This window comes from Triturus cristatus, chromosome 3_1 (assembly GCF_964204655.1).
Source record: "Triturus cristatus chromosome 3_1, aTriCri1.1, whole genome shotgun sequence".
Lineage (NCBI taxonomy): Eukaryota > Metazoa > Chordata > Amphibia > Caudata > Salamandridae > Triturus > Triturus cristatus.
Genome location: NC_140583.1, coordinates 336652961 through 336667848, shown reverse-complemented (window position 1 = coordinate 336667848; position 14888 = coordinate 336652961).

Sequence of the window (14888 nt, the reverse complement as noted above, 5' to 3'; positions counted from 1 at the left end):
AACAGACCCACTAGCCCATGACTGTATTGAAGTTATTACAATAACAACAAAACCCAGACAAGACTTAACCGATGTCCCATTGCCAGATCCAGACCTGACCTTGTATGTAGATGGTTCATGCATGAGAACAAGTACAGGAGAGTTAGTAGCCGCTTACGCAGTCACAACAGATACTGAAGTCATTGAAACTAATCGCATAAACACTTTGTCAGCTCAAGCCGCAGAACTTATCGCTCTGACACAAGCCTGTATTCGAGCCATGAATAAAAAAGTCAACATATACACTGACTCACGTTATGCATTCGGAGTTGTACACGACTTCGGCGTGCTGTGGCGAGAGAGAGGTTATTTAACTTCCCACGGTGCCCACATTCAGCACGGACCCCTCATTCATGCATTATTAGATGCAATACATCTACCCACTGAAATATCAATTATGAAATGTAAGGCTCATACGAAGGTTACTGATATCATTTCCCAAGGCAATGATCTAGCCGACAGAACAGCTAAACTGACTGCTCAAACTCAAACCCCCGACATGACAAAGACAATAGTCCCGACACCGACACGTTGTATGACAGTTAAAGATCCTACTCTTGACGTAATTGACATACAGACACATGCTACACCAGACGAAATAAAGAAATGGACTGAATTAGGAGGGATCCAAACGGACCAAGGATGGATGATGAAGGAAAAGTCTGTATGGTTCCTTCCTGATTCAATGGTCCAAGTTATAATTAACACTATACATAGTCCAGCACATCTAGGAGAAAAAGCTATGCTAGACAGCATTCAACACATTTGGTTCAATAAACATTTACGAGCAGCAGCAAAACAAAAGGTTCGTACCTGTATGATCTGTTGTCAGTTCAACCCAGGAAAAAGCGTTCCCGTAGAACAGGGTGGATTTCATACTCCTAATCATCCTTTTGAAGTACTCCAGATGGATTATATCCAGATGGAACGATGCAGAGGATTCAAATATGTTCTCGTAGTTGTTTGCGCTCTGTCCCGTTGGACGGAGGCATACCCGGTTTCAGATTACACTGCCCCGACTACTGCCAAACAGTTGGTTCGAGAATTCTTCCCACGATACGGTTTACCACGTGCTGTTTACTCAGATAACGGCCAGCCGTTCTCATCCGAATTAATGAAACACGTTTCACTTCTGTTAGGATATCAGTGGAAATTCCACTGTGTCCGACACCCCGAGGCAGCAGGTTTTTGTAGAAAGACATAACCAGATACTGAAAATTAGAATGTCCAAAATATGCAGAGAGAAAGGTGTCGACTGGGTAGTAGCGTTACCAGTTGCACTCTTTTACATGAGAATGGTAGCACATTCACGAACAGGGCTATCCCCGTATGAGGTGATCTTCGGTAGACCACCAAATATGTGGGGGACGCCCGTACCACGCAAAATAACTGATATTGACTGTAATATGCTGACAGATTACTTGGCTTCCTTGATGTCTGCACTACAATCTTCTCGTTCACAGGTAGCTGCAGCTTTTCCCGACAACACTGAGGTGAAACCCCATGACGTTGTTCCGGGTAATCTTGTCTTTGTGAGGAATTTCGACCGAAAGACTCAGCTGGAGCCCAGGTGGAAAGCACCCAAGTTGGTCCTGTTGACCACAAGAACAGCCGTGAAGATCGAGGGCCGCAAGGGCTGGATTCATTCAAGCCACATCAAGAGATTTCATGGACTATCCTCGGATATAGACATTGTGCCCTGCACTCCCTCACAGACTGATTCAAAACTTCCTTTGGTGGAAAAAACTGAAAGCGAACTCTACAAAGTTAAGTTAAGGCCTAGGACGTCAGACGGTTTGATTGTTTAAGTCCTCTCCAAGGTGAAGCGGTTGAATTGTCTCTGACATGTATCCCTTGGACCTGAGTAGAGAAAGTACCCGAAAAATGTTGAAACGACAGGCGTATTGTAAATCACTGCGTAGCCACTGCATAGTGACATTATTAATTTTGTTTTTATTGAGTCTTTTAATAATTATTACAAGTATGTTGTTGCACATATATTACCCTGTTTCTAGACATGTTTATAATGTTGCTGCTGAACATTCTTTTAGTGACTTACCTCCGCATGAATTGTCTTATAGACTTGCGCTGCGCAATAACACTTTCATTAGTATGTTACATCATTCCCATCAGACTAGTAATGCCACCAATTGTTGGGTGTGTGGCCGACTCCCTCCCTATCAGAATTATGAAGGAGTCCTGCCTTTCTTTCCACATCCATTTACACATAATGGCTCCTGTGGAGCATGGTTCAGTTTAATCAATTCCATAGACTCAGACACAGCAGTTTACCAAGATCATTGGATATGGGGAAACCTGAACCTAGTTTTACTCAAAGTCTGCCACCCTGACATGGAGGGTCGCCCCAAAAGAACAGGAACTGATCTAGAAAATGAAGTGTATGGATTAGGTAATTTTACACCTAATCTCATGATTCTAAATGTCGTATCCGAAGTTGAGCTAGTCTTACCCACCATGTCAGTATTCCCAGCAAAAGGTGAATTGTGTGTAAGAAAGGTTGGTTCCATACCTATGGGCCATAGTAAATGCACTACTATAGTAGAATTCAGTGATCAAGGAAAATCTTCATTCAGAGCTTCTCGCCACTCCTACTTTATATGTGGTCAGACTGCATATATGCGTCTACCTCTAGATTGGGATGGTACCTGCTACATAGCATTCCTTTTGCCACCTGTTTTCCTAGCTCCTCCTGATTATTACAGAAATATTCATTTAGTACACAACAGAGAACGGAGAGATCTCCCCATTGTCGATTACACTGAGACGGCATGGGATAAGTATGTAGATTTTAATAAAGGCATCTTTCCCTATATAGGTACTGTTACTAATAGTAAGCTGATACGTAGATTAACTAGAACCCTTGAAGCAGTAGTGAATGAGACTATTTCCGCCTTAGGCAATTTAACGGAAGAGCAGTCTGCTATGCGGATTGTTGTGCTTCAAAATCGTCTTGTCCTTGACGTCATCCTGGCTGATAGGGGCGGAGCTTGTAGGGTCATCGGATCAAGCTGTTGCGTATTCATACCAGAAAATTCGCCATCTGTATATAAAGCCATCACTCGCCTTCATAAGATTGTAAGCCAGATACACCAGAACCCAGGCACTTGGACTTGGTCCAGTTGGTTTTGGAATACGGTATCAGCCTGGGGATGGAGAGTTCTATCCTTCCTAGGTATTGGCCTTCTCATACTATTCAGTTGCTGCCTATGTCTGCAATGTGGACCAGCGATTTGTGGTCTGTGTGCCACATCATGTATTCCACATCAAGATTTTCATTCAAGATTCCGGAAGAAGAAAGAAGAACAAATGATGCTATATGAACAGATCAATGGATTGATGAAGATTGATATCTCTTGAAGGGCAAGGAGGGGACAAGGAGGGAATGTGGAAATGTGGATTTTTCTGGTCAGTTATGTCCCCTATCTTGGACCCCAACGGTTCTATGTGCATGTCACAAGTACATGTATGTTCCCTCCAGTTCCAGTTATGAAGACGCAAATACATGTATGCCCACCGTCAACATGTCCTCTGTCAGATCCGCCATGAATAGGCCGGATATTCCATTCCTAAATATGAAAGGCCACCGGCTTTATATGGTTCACTTATGCCACTTTACAGTCCAGGCAAGTAGGCCCTGATTCTGTCATCAAACCTCCTCTTGCCTTCTGCCTCTGAAAGCTCCAGCCCGAGCCTGCATCTGTGACCATGAACTTTGTCTCATTCTCTGCGCGGCTCACGAAGCCTGACATCAGCCTATTCTCTGCCAAGAACTGTATTTCACCTTCGAATTATCTGCTTCCCCCTCAGCCGATGCATTCCTGCCTAGTAGTTTAAGTAAACATTCCTCCAGTTACCAAGCAAAAAGGCCCATCTTCTCTGTCCTCATGCAAGTAATTCATAGCCCTGTTACCATGGAATATTCCTACCCCCTCGCATTCAGTGTAGACACTTAGACGCTTGTACACGCACAGTCAGTATAGAATAGATTCTGTCCGAGAGTCCTTCTTTTATGGATAACATAGTTCTTTAAACATAGGATGTTAGATATGATTTGGGATTAGGTTGACTTGACCCCCCAGACTTCTCGTCTCCACATATAGAGCTAAAATGTCAAATCCCCGTCACCCCCTAGTTACACGTCAATTACACGTCATACTGCTGCGCGCGCATCCATGCCAAGTATTATCTTATAGATCCACCTATACATGACATCACAACCAATCATGTTCCTTTTTACTCATTATTACACCCATTTTCGGTTACGCGGACCACACGTCAATTTCCTTATCAATTGTTACGCCTACTGTATTCACTTCATTATAATGTATGGACTATAAAAGTTACTTCTTGTCAATAAAGTATGTACTTCACTTCCTGAACCCCCGTGGTGATGGAACTTGAAGCATCCGATTATAATCGCTTATTGGAATAAAGCCCATTCCGAAACTCTAATATCACGGATTCTGCCTCTCATTTTACTGAGCTATTTTATAATGTTTCTGTATCAAATTCAGTCCCGGTAAAGGAAAAATTATTTACCACAACTACGGTATCTTTAATTATGGGGGGGGGGATCGTATGATGCTCAAACTATGGAACTGGGGGTTGTTGTTCCAAGTGGCTGTTTTTTTAATCTCCTTGGCTTTAATGGCACTGTCGACCTTGGGATTTGGCTGGTTGGATGGCACTGCACGTTTTGTTTGCGGGGTTTCATTGGGGCAAGCCAATCTTCTCTGTTTTGCTTTTTATGCGATGCTATGTTATACGTATTGACTGTCTCATCAGATTGTTCGCCGTACTGGGGTACTGTTATTCACATATATTAACTTCTAGGCACAGCTCTTTGCAGTTCTCTTGGCCACCCTGTGTTTGCAGGAGAGCACGCTGGTGGTACTACGCCCCTATGGGAGGTTTCCCTAATGTTCTCATTGTCCTTCTGTTTTTGGGAATGGGATTTCTACAACCTGATTAGGGGGTTGGTGTGGGAGGTGGGTTGGTGGGGGGTTTGTTTACTTGTTTATAGCCAGGCTCAGACTATGTGGATTTGATGTTTGTAACTGAGAGGCATTATCTGAGATGCGTTGGTCTATCCCTGCGCTCTTTGCACATGTTAGAGAAATGGTCGTAAGATGGCTAGTCTAAATTTGTTAACCTGGAATATTCATGGTCTGAATGATAAGCAGAAGTCCAGACTCGTGCATGCATACCTGCTAAGTCATCAAGTGGACGTCTGTGTCTTGCAGGAAACACACCTTAATGTAGTTCCCTCCCCTAGGCTGAAGCACAATAGGTGGGGCACGGTGTACTCATCAATATAGTCGAATTACTCCTGGGGAGTCGAAGTATTAATCAGAAGAGGGCTAGATTGGAGGGAAGGGGAGGTGCAGACTGACCCGGAAGATAGATATATTATACTCATGGGCACTTTAGTTGGGTTTCCCATGGTGATAGTAGTGATATATGGTCCTAATGTCGATTCCCCTAGCTTTTTTCAGAATATTTGGGCCAGAGTCAAAGCCTTGAACTGTGACACCATTATCTAGGGGGGGACTTTAATGACATCTTACACGATGAGCTAGATAGGAAAGGGACATCACGTGTGCTCCACCCCTCTGCCAGTGCTGCACTACGTGCAATTATCACAAATGGGAATTTGGTGGACATTAGGAGGAACTCGCACCCACTGACTCAAGAGGGGACATGCATCTCTGAGTATCACAGGGCTTGGTCACAATTGGATTTTTGGTTGGTTTCCAAAGACGTGGCCAGCTGGACATGCAAGGCCACACACCTTCCCAGGTCCCTATCAGACCATGCATCATGCCTCTTGCGGATCGTACTTCCCGACTCGGCTTCACGATTATTCACTTGGAGGTTACTCCCAAACGCGCTCTTAGATGAGGCTTTCAAGGAAGAGATCAAAGCAGATATTACTGACTATTTTACCCTCAACTCTGGCTCCGTCGACACTGAGGCCTCTCTCTGGGAGGCGTTTAAGGTCGTTATAAGGGGTAAATGCATAGCCAGACAAGCGGGGGTGCTGAAGGCTATTCATGGCACGCTGGCCTCTCTCAAACTCAGATCAAGGAGTTGGAAACCAAATCCTTTGCCTCTAATGACTCGCAGTTCCTAACCTTCCTGAATGAGAAACTGCTTGAATTTGAGGAGGTGGCGCAGCTGGAAGTGAAATTTGTGGGGAAACACGCCCAAGCTAGGAAATATGAGGAGGGGGACAGGCCGGGGAAAACTCTAGCGGCAATGATTCGACTCACCCGCTCTACGGCCTATGTTTCCATATTACCTGGTGCCCAAAGAGCAGCCATTAGGGGCCAGACAGGAATCTTAAATGAATTCTATCGCTTCTGCTCGGAGCTCTACACCGCTATCCAGGAGTCAGAACCGAAGGGCCTGCTGACATTTCTCGACTCTCTGGAACTGTTATGGCTGAGCCAGAGATATAGGGACTATCTGGACTTCCCCTTCTCAGTGGAAGACATCACTCAGGTGATTAAGAGTTTGCCACTAGACAAGGTCCCGGGGGTCGGATGGGTTGACCACAGCCTTTTACAAGTCGTATGTGGAGGAGCTGGCGCCGCATCTATATGCGCTATTCAAAGAGGCCCAATCATCAGGTGTATTGCCACCATCCATGCGTGAAGCAATTATTATAACCCTACTGAAACCCGGGAAGCCCGACAACGAATAAGACTCATTTCGGCCATTGTCATTAATCAATGTGGACGTGAAAATTCTGGCAAAATTGCTAATCGTCTACAGCCGCTGCTCCCCTTGGTTGCCCGCCCGGACCAATCGGGCTTTATCCATGGGGGATCGACCTCTCACAATCTTAGGACCATTTTTTCAGTGTAGCACTATCTCCACCCGGATCTGCAAGCAGCTGCGGTATTTCTTGACGCTACAAAGGCGTTCGACACGCTTGAATGGCCATATCTATTTGCTATATTGGGCCGCATGGGATTTAGCCCGCTGTTCCTTAATTTGATTCGGCTGCTTTACACGCGACCTATGGCTCGGCTTCAGGTGACTGGACTCATATCTGCACCCTTTGCAATCTCGCGAGGCACGCAACAGGGGTGTCCGTTGTCCCCATTGCTGTTCACGATAGCGATGGAGCCATTGGCTGCTCGAATCCAGCAGCATCACACCGCCAGGGGGTTTGGGTTTCACTCTAGGAACCTTTTGATTTCCTTATATGCAGACGACGTCACCCTGTACGTCCAGGATCCGGCGTTACACCTTGATACACTCCTCTGCTAATTCATTAAATTTGGTGGGCTTTCGGCATCTCCATTAACTGGGCCCCTTCTGAGTTCCCCCTCAAATGAGCAGATGAACCGGTAAAATATCTGGGCATTTGGCTCAGCAGAAATATGCAGGAAATATGGGAAATGAACTACGGCCGAGCAGTAACCTGGCATGAGGAGAAAGCACTAGCATTGGCTAAGCTCCCGCTCTCCCTGGCCGGGAGAATTGCACTGGTCAAAATGGTGGTTCTCCCGAAATTTCTTTCTTTATTTGCCAACATCCCCATTCCCCTCAAGCAATGTTTTTTCAAATCAGTCAGATCCCTTGTAGTGTCCCTGGTCTGGGCGGGCGGATGGGCGCGCGTCTCATGGGACTTGCTGACGCTCCCACTGCGGCTGTCAGAACCCCTATGGTAAGTTCCAAAACGAAGCACAAGGAATTAAGTTCTATGGGCGCTTCAATCTTGAATGGATTTCAATGGTCGAGTTTGTGGCATGCCCGCATTTCCAAGATGGCCGCGCAGACACTGGGGTCGGCGGTCTAGTTGCTAACAGATCTAGAGGGAGACGATGTGACGCGCGCGCGCCTGAGGTAATGCGCACTTCACCAAGATTTTTCCTCAGAGAAGACGTGTTTCGAGAGAGTTCCCAGTTCTGAAGAGAAAACCTTGTCAAGAAGTTTTCCAGAGTGACACAAGAGAGTTGTGTCAATACTTACCGAAGAGAACAGGAGAAGCCGCAGAGTCCGTAGAGGCAACTTACTGAGAGAGTTCGTAGTTTTTCCTCGTCGCTCCAGGAGACAAGATACGACTTCTACAGCACCTGAAGAGAAGACAGTAGAAAGCTAAGTGAATTACCGACAGTTTATTTTTAAGGTCACATTCAAATGATAAGTAGTGTTGGGTGACGCAATAAGAAAAGACTTACCAGAGACAGCAGAGATCTGCATACCGAGTCCTAAAAAGAAAAGAAGGATATTGTAGTTGATTCTGAAGAGTTTTACTAAGGAAAAAATATTAAAGACAATAAGTACAGTCAACTAGGGAAGTAAAGAGAAACACTTACCAGAGCTATAACAGATCGCAGTAACCATAGGAGAGGAAGCAACTGGAGAAGTTAAAGCACAAAAGACTCCTCTAGAAGACAACAGTTAATAGTATAGCTAGAAACAAGAAAAGAAAGGAGAAGCCACGAGAAGAAAGATTTATGGTAGGTCAAAAGAGAAAGAGTTAAAAGATATTACGACTACAAGATTAAAAGGTTTAATAAAGAAGAATATATGTTTTACAGATAATTAGTCACATCAAAAACCAGAAAGAAGAAAAAGGCAGAGTTGAACAAGAAGAGAGGCACAGAGTTCAGGATACTGGGTAGGTAGAAAACACCATTAGAGAAGAGAAGAAAAGAGATAGGATAGAGTAGAGGAGGAATAATAATAATAATGCTGTGTGCTTAGTTACCTCAGGAATCTTCAGTAGCAGAGTGATAGCTGAAGAAGAATTCCAGATAGGAAAAACCAGAAGGTCCAGAACCAGTCTCTTCTCTCGTTTGTTATTTTATCCAATTTCCCCCTTCCCCCTTGCTGATCAGTTAGAGCCAAAGACATATCTTGGGGCTGAGTGATTAGTAGTGGGAGTCGGGAAGCTAGCAGCTTCTGTTCCTGTGCAAGACAACAGCAACCAGCGTGAAGCTGAAGGTGAGCCCTGACAGAGTGAAGTGCCCACGTATTAATCTTGCACCCGAACAGAAAAGAAAATGGTTGAGGGAATAAATTTACAGACCTTAGGGTCAGTCCTAGAGGCGATACAAAAGGAATTGGTAGGAGTTAAGGAAGAGAATCAAAGTCTAAGGCAGGAGGTCATGAATTCTAGGAAAGAGACGGCAGAATTAGCACAGAGGATGAGACAACCGTATTCAACTGGAAGGGAGGGTCCCACCACTTCAATGGAAGACACAAATAAGCTAACAACGCAAGTAATACATTCTTTGTCGCCAGTAATACCGTTGGCAGCGCCAGAGAGATTTAGTGGGGACCCACAAAAAGCGCAGGTGTTTATTACACAATGTTCACTTCATTTCTTGTGTCGCCCTTCTATCTTTCCTGATGCGCAGTTGAAAGTAGCCTTCATATTGTCTTATTTAAGTGGAGATGCAGCAGCATGGTCGATGCCGATAGTGTCACGAGATGATCCATTATTGCAGAATTTTGATGAGTTCAAGAAAGAATTTTTGAGAATCTTTGACCGAAGACGGATCTCTCAAGCAGTAGATAACAAGCTTTTGGAATTGAAGCAGGGAAATAGAGACTTAGTGGCTTATCTAGCTCAATTCAACAAACTTGTAATGGAAACTGATTGGCCGGAGAACAAGAGGACAGCAATATTTTATCGAGGCCTGCGAGATGAATTGAAAGATGGCTTGGCTCAAATACCGAATCGTCCAACTGAAATTTCCGCCCTGATTGACCTAGTGCTAGAACTGGATTTCCGGCAGGGAGAGAGAAGAGGAGAGAGAAGACGAGAGTACAGAAGTACGGTTCCGCGATTCGACCGAGCAAAGACAGAAACAGGAAGAAGTACTGAAGGAACCTCAGGATTTGAACCTATGCAAATAGGAACGATTCGAGGACCACTCACAAAGGAGGAGAAGGAGAAAAGACGAGCCAACAACTTATGTATGTATTGCGGATCTAGTGGACATTTTGTGCGAAATTGTCCAAAAAAGCCAAAGGGTTCATTTAAGCCGAAGGAAAACTCGCAGCACCACCTGTAGAAGGAGTTGTGCAGGTGGATGCGAATCAGAAATCAACTCCTCAGGAACATCGGCTGGCGAATACATTACAGTCGTCTTCGCCTCATTTGATTTTATCTTTGACAATCCGTTTTCGTGAAAAAATAATGAAAGGAGTGACTGTGATGGTGGACTCAGGAGCCACAGGTAATTTCTGCAATCAGAAATTCGCGACTAAGATTGGGCTGCAAGCAATTGCCAAGGTTAAAAGTGAACCAGTTCGAGCAATCGATGGTACCAATCTATCCTCAGGGCCAATCACGAGTCACACAGAGTTGATAGAGCTGATTCAAGAAGATGGGCATAGAGAAGCTTTGCACTTTAACTTAATTGATGCCCCCCAATTTCAACTTATATTGGGGCTTCCTTGGCTCACAGAGCACAATCCTTCAATCAATTGGAGCAACAGAACAATTGAAATTAACTCGGCATATTGTAGAGAGAACTGTTTTGGGGCCCACGAGGCAACGAGTAAACAGAACCCGGCTCATGCCTTATGTTCAGCGGAAGTGTCTGTGTGCGTAATAAATACGCAAACAATTCCACAAGAATATCAAGACTTCGAGGACGTTTTCAACGAACAGGAAGCCGAGCAACTGCCGCCTCATCGTGTTTACGACTGCAAAATAGACTTGGAGCCAAGGGCAAATTTGCCTTGCAGTCAAGTGTACGCCTTGACGGAACAAGAGAATCATCACCTAAAGGAGTATATCGACAAGTATCTGGCCAATGGATTTATACGTCCATCCCAATCGCCGGTGTCCTCACCACTATTTTTTGTGCCTAAGAAGGAGCAGGGCGAGTTGAGAACGTGCATTGATTATAGAGCCATAAATCGGATAACAAAGAAGAACAGGTATCCTCTTCCCCTTATCTCCGTCTTGTTGGACCAGATCAAAGGAGCACAGATGTTCACGAAGTTGGATTTAAGGGGAGCTTATCACCTTATTCGAGTTAGAGAGGGAGACGAGTGGAAGACGGCCTTCAGAACACGCTTGGGGCTATTTGAATACCAGGTGATGCCCTATGGGTTGTGTAATGCGCCAGCAGCGTTCCAACACTTCATAAATGATGTGCTCAGTGAATTCATTGATCAATGCGTAATTGTGTACATTGACGATATACTAATCTACTCAACGAATACGCAGGAGCATCAAACACAGGTTCGAGGAGTTTTGCAGAAACTGCGAGAGAACAAACTATTTGTCAAGTTGGAGAAGTGTGCTTTTGGAGTTCCACAAGTAGAGTTCTTGGGCTTTGTAATCTCGCCAGCAGGCATTCATATGGACAAACGAAAGATTCAGGCCGTACAAGAATGGAAGTCGCCTACTTTTGTGAAAGAAGTCCAAGCGTTTATTGGGTTCGCAAATTTCTATCGGAGATTTATTGGAGAATTTTCTCGAAGAATACTACCCTTGACGTGACTACTGAAGAAGGGAACACGATTCGAATGGTCGGAGGAAGCAGAGCAAGCCTTTAAAGATTTGAAGATAGAGTTCACCACTGCGCCTATCCTCCTTCATGCCGATCCGATGGAGCCTTTTTATGTCGAGACAGATGCTTCGGACATTGCGATTGGTGGAGTTCTATCTCAAAGGAATAAGGAAACGGGCCAGTTACACCCGGTGGCTTATCGGTCCAGGAAGTTGACACCAGCAGAAATCAATTATAGAATTACGGAGAAAGAGTTGCTGGCGATAAAAGACGCCTTCAAGGAGTGGAGACATTATCTAATGGGGGCCCACCACGTGGTAACAGTCTACACGGACCATCGGAACTTAAGATTCCTGAAGTCAGTCAGAACCTTGACACCTCGCCAACTCCGTTGGTCTCTGTACTTTGCCGATTACGATTTTGTGATAACCTATCGGCCGGGGGCACAGAATGGAAAGGCGGATGCTTTGTCTAGGTTGGGAACCGGAGAAGAAAAAAGTCCACTAAGCGCTCAAGTGATCATACCAGATACCAAGATTATAGGCGCCACTGATATATTGAACTTTAAGGAAAGGGTAATCTAGGCTCTAACCCCAGAAGAAATGCAGAGATGGGCGCAACTAGAACCTGGAAGAGAAGTTCGCGATGAATTACCATTTAAGGAAGGTGCATTGTATTTGCCGACTACAGCATTGCAGAAGCAAGCCTTGCAGGAATGCCATGATCATCTGTTGGCTGGCCACAAGGGAGAGTTCAAGACAGCCGATCTAATTAAAAGAAAATATTGGTGGCCACAGATGAGTAAAGACATAGAACAATATGTAAAGACTTGTGAGATATGCTCTCAGGGAAAATCAGAACGGCACGCTCCACAAGGGCTGTTGCAACCCCTTCCCATTACTCCTCATCCTTGGCATACAATCACCCTAGATTTAATTACAGACTTACCATCCTGTCAAGGGACAAATACCATACTAGTAATAGTAGATGCATACACAAAAATGACACACTTCTTGGCCTTAAAGGGAATCCCTACAGCAAAACAGTTAGCAAGACACGTTAGTACACAGATTGTCAGATTACATGGAATACCCAAGATCGTAATATCAGACCGGGGAACCCAATTTGTTTCACATTTCTGGAAGGCTTTCATGAAAGGGTTAGGAGTAGAAACTCGTTTTTCCACCAGTTTCCATCCGGAGACGGATGGACAAGCGGAAAGGGTGAACCAGGAATTGGAGCAATATTTACGATTGTTCTTGCTAAAACAGGAGGGAGAATGGCCGGACTACTTGTGGACAGCAGAATTCACTCATAATAACACAAAGAATGTGTCCACTGGATATTCCCCGTTCTACTTAAACTATGGTAGACATCCAAATTCCGAAGTACAAGATGTGGAGCTCACAATCCCAGCAGCCAAGGATTTGGTAGCTCATTTAAAGTCAGTGCATGAAGAAGCATCAAAGAATCTAGTACAGGCTAAGGAAAAGTATAAGAAATACGCAGATAAGAAAAGAAAGAAACCCCCTCCACTAGGAATAGGAGATAAAGTCTGGTTGAATACAAAAAATTTAAGGCTAAAAGGGAACCGAAAATTTCAGCCCCGATTTATCGGCCCTTACCCAATTGCTGAGCAGATCGGTCCAGTGACCTATAAATTGACCTTACCCTCCCAATTCAAGATTCACCCAGTATTTCATGTTTCCCTTTTGAAGAAGGCAGTTTCTGATTTGAGAAAAGAACCAATTCCAAAACCAATTCAGCTAGATACAGGAGTAGAGTTTGAGGTGAAGGAAATTCTGGACTCAAAATTAATCAGAGGTAAACTGTACTATTTGGTAGATTGGAAAGGCTACGGTCCAGAGGAGCGGTCTTGGGAATCAGATTCAGATGTTCATGCTCCTAGGATAATAAAACTTTTTTATCAGCGCAATCCAACCAAGCCCAGAGTGGAAGGACCATCCTTGGTGGGGGATACTGTCAGAACCCCTAATGTAAGTTCCAAAACGAAGCACAAGGAATTAAGTTCTATGGGCGCTTCAGTCTTGAATGGATTTCAATGGTCGAGTTTGTGGCATGCCCGCATTTCCAAGATGGCCGCGCAGACACTGGGGTCGGCGGTCTAGTTGCTAACAGATCTAGAGGGAGACGATGTGACGCGCGCGCGCCTGAGGTAGTGCGCACTTCACCAAGATTTTTCCTCAGAGAAGACGTGTTTCGAGAGAGTTCCCAGTTCTGAAGAGAATACCTTGTCAAGAAGTTTTCCAGAGTGACACAAGAGAGTTGTGTCAATACTTACCGAAGAGAACAGGAGAAGCCGCAGAGTCCGTAGAGGCAACTTACTGAGAGAGTTCGGAGTTTTTCCTCGTCGCTCCAGGAGACAAGATACGACTTCTACAGCACTTGAAGAGAAGACAGTAGAAAGCTAAGTGAATTACCGACAGTTTATTTTTAAGGTCACATTAAAATGATAAGTAGTGTTGGGTGACGCAATAAGAAAAGACTTACCAGAGACAGCAGAGATCTGCATATCGAGCCCTAAAAAGAAAAGAAGGATATTGTAGTTGATTCTGAAGAGTTTTACTAAGGAAAAAATATTAAAGACAATAAGTACAGTCAACTAGGGAAGTAAAGAGAAACACTTACCAGAGCTATAACAGATCGCAGTAACCATAGGAGAGGAAGCAACTGGAGAAGTTAAAGCACAAAAGACTCATCTAGAAGACAACAGTTAATAGTATAGCTAGAAACAAGAAAAGAAAGGAGAAGCCACGAGAAGAAAGATTTATGGTAGGTCAAAAGAGAAAGAGTTAAAAGATATTAAGACTACAAGATTAAAAGGTTTAATAAAGAAGAATATATGTTTTACAGATAATTAGTGACATCAAAAACCAGAAAGAAGAAAAAGGCAGAGTTGAACAAGAAGAGAGGCACAGAGTTCAGGATACTGGGTAGGTAGAAAACACCATTAGAGAAGAGAAGAAAAGAGATAGGATAGAGTAGAGGAGGAATAATAATAATAATGTTGTGTGCTTAGTTACCTCAGGAATCTTCAGTAGCAGAGTGATAGCTGAAGAAGAATTCCAGATAGGAAAAACCAGAAGGTCCAGAACCAGTCTCTTCTCTCGTTTGTTATTTTATCCAATTTCCCCCTTCCCCCTTGCTGATCAGTTAGAGCCAAAGACATATCTTGGGGCTGAGTGATTAGTAGTGGGAGTCGGGAAGCTAGCAGCTTCTGTTCCTGTGCAAGACAACAGCAACCAGCGTGAAGCTGAAGGTGAGCCCTGACAGCGGCACGGTGGTCTGGAAGCCCCAGACATGCAGCTGTATGCATGG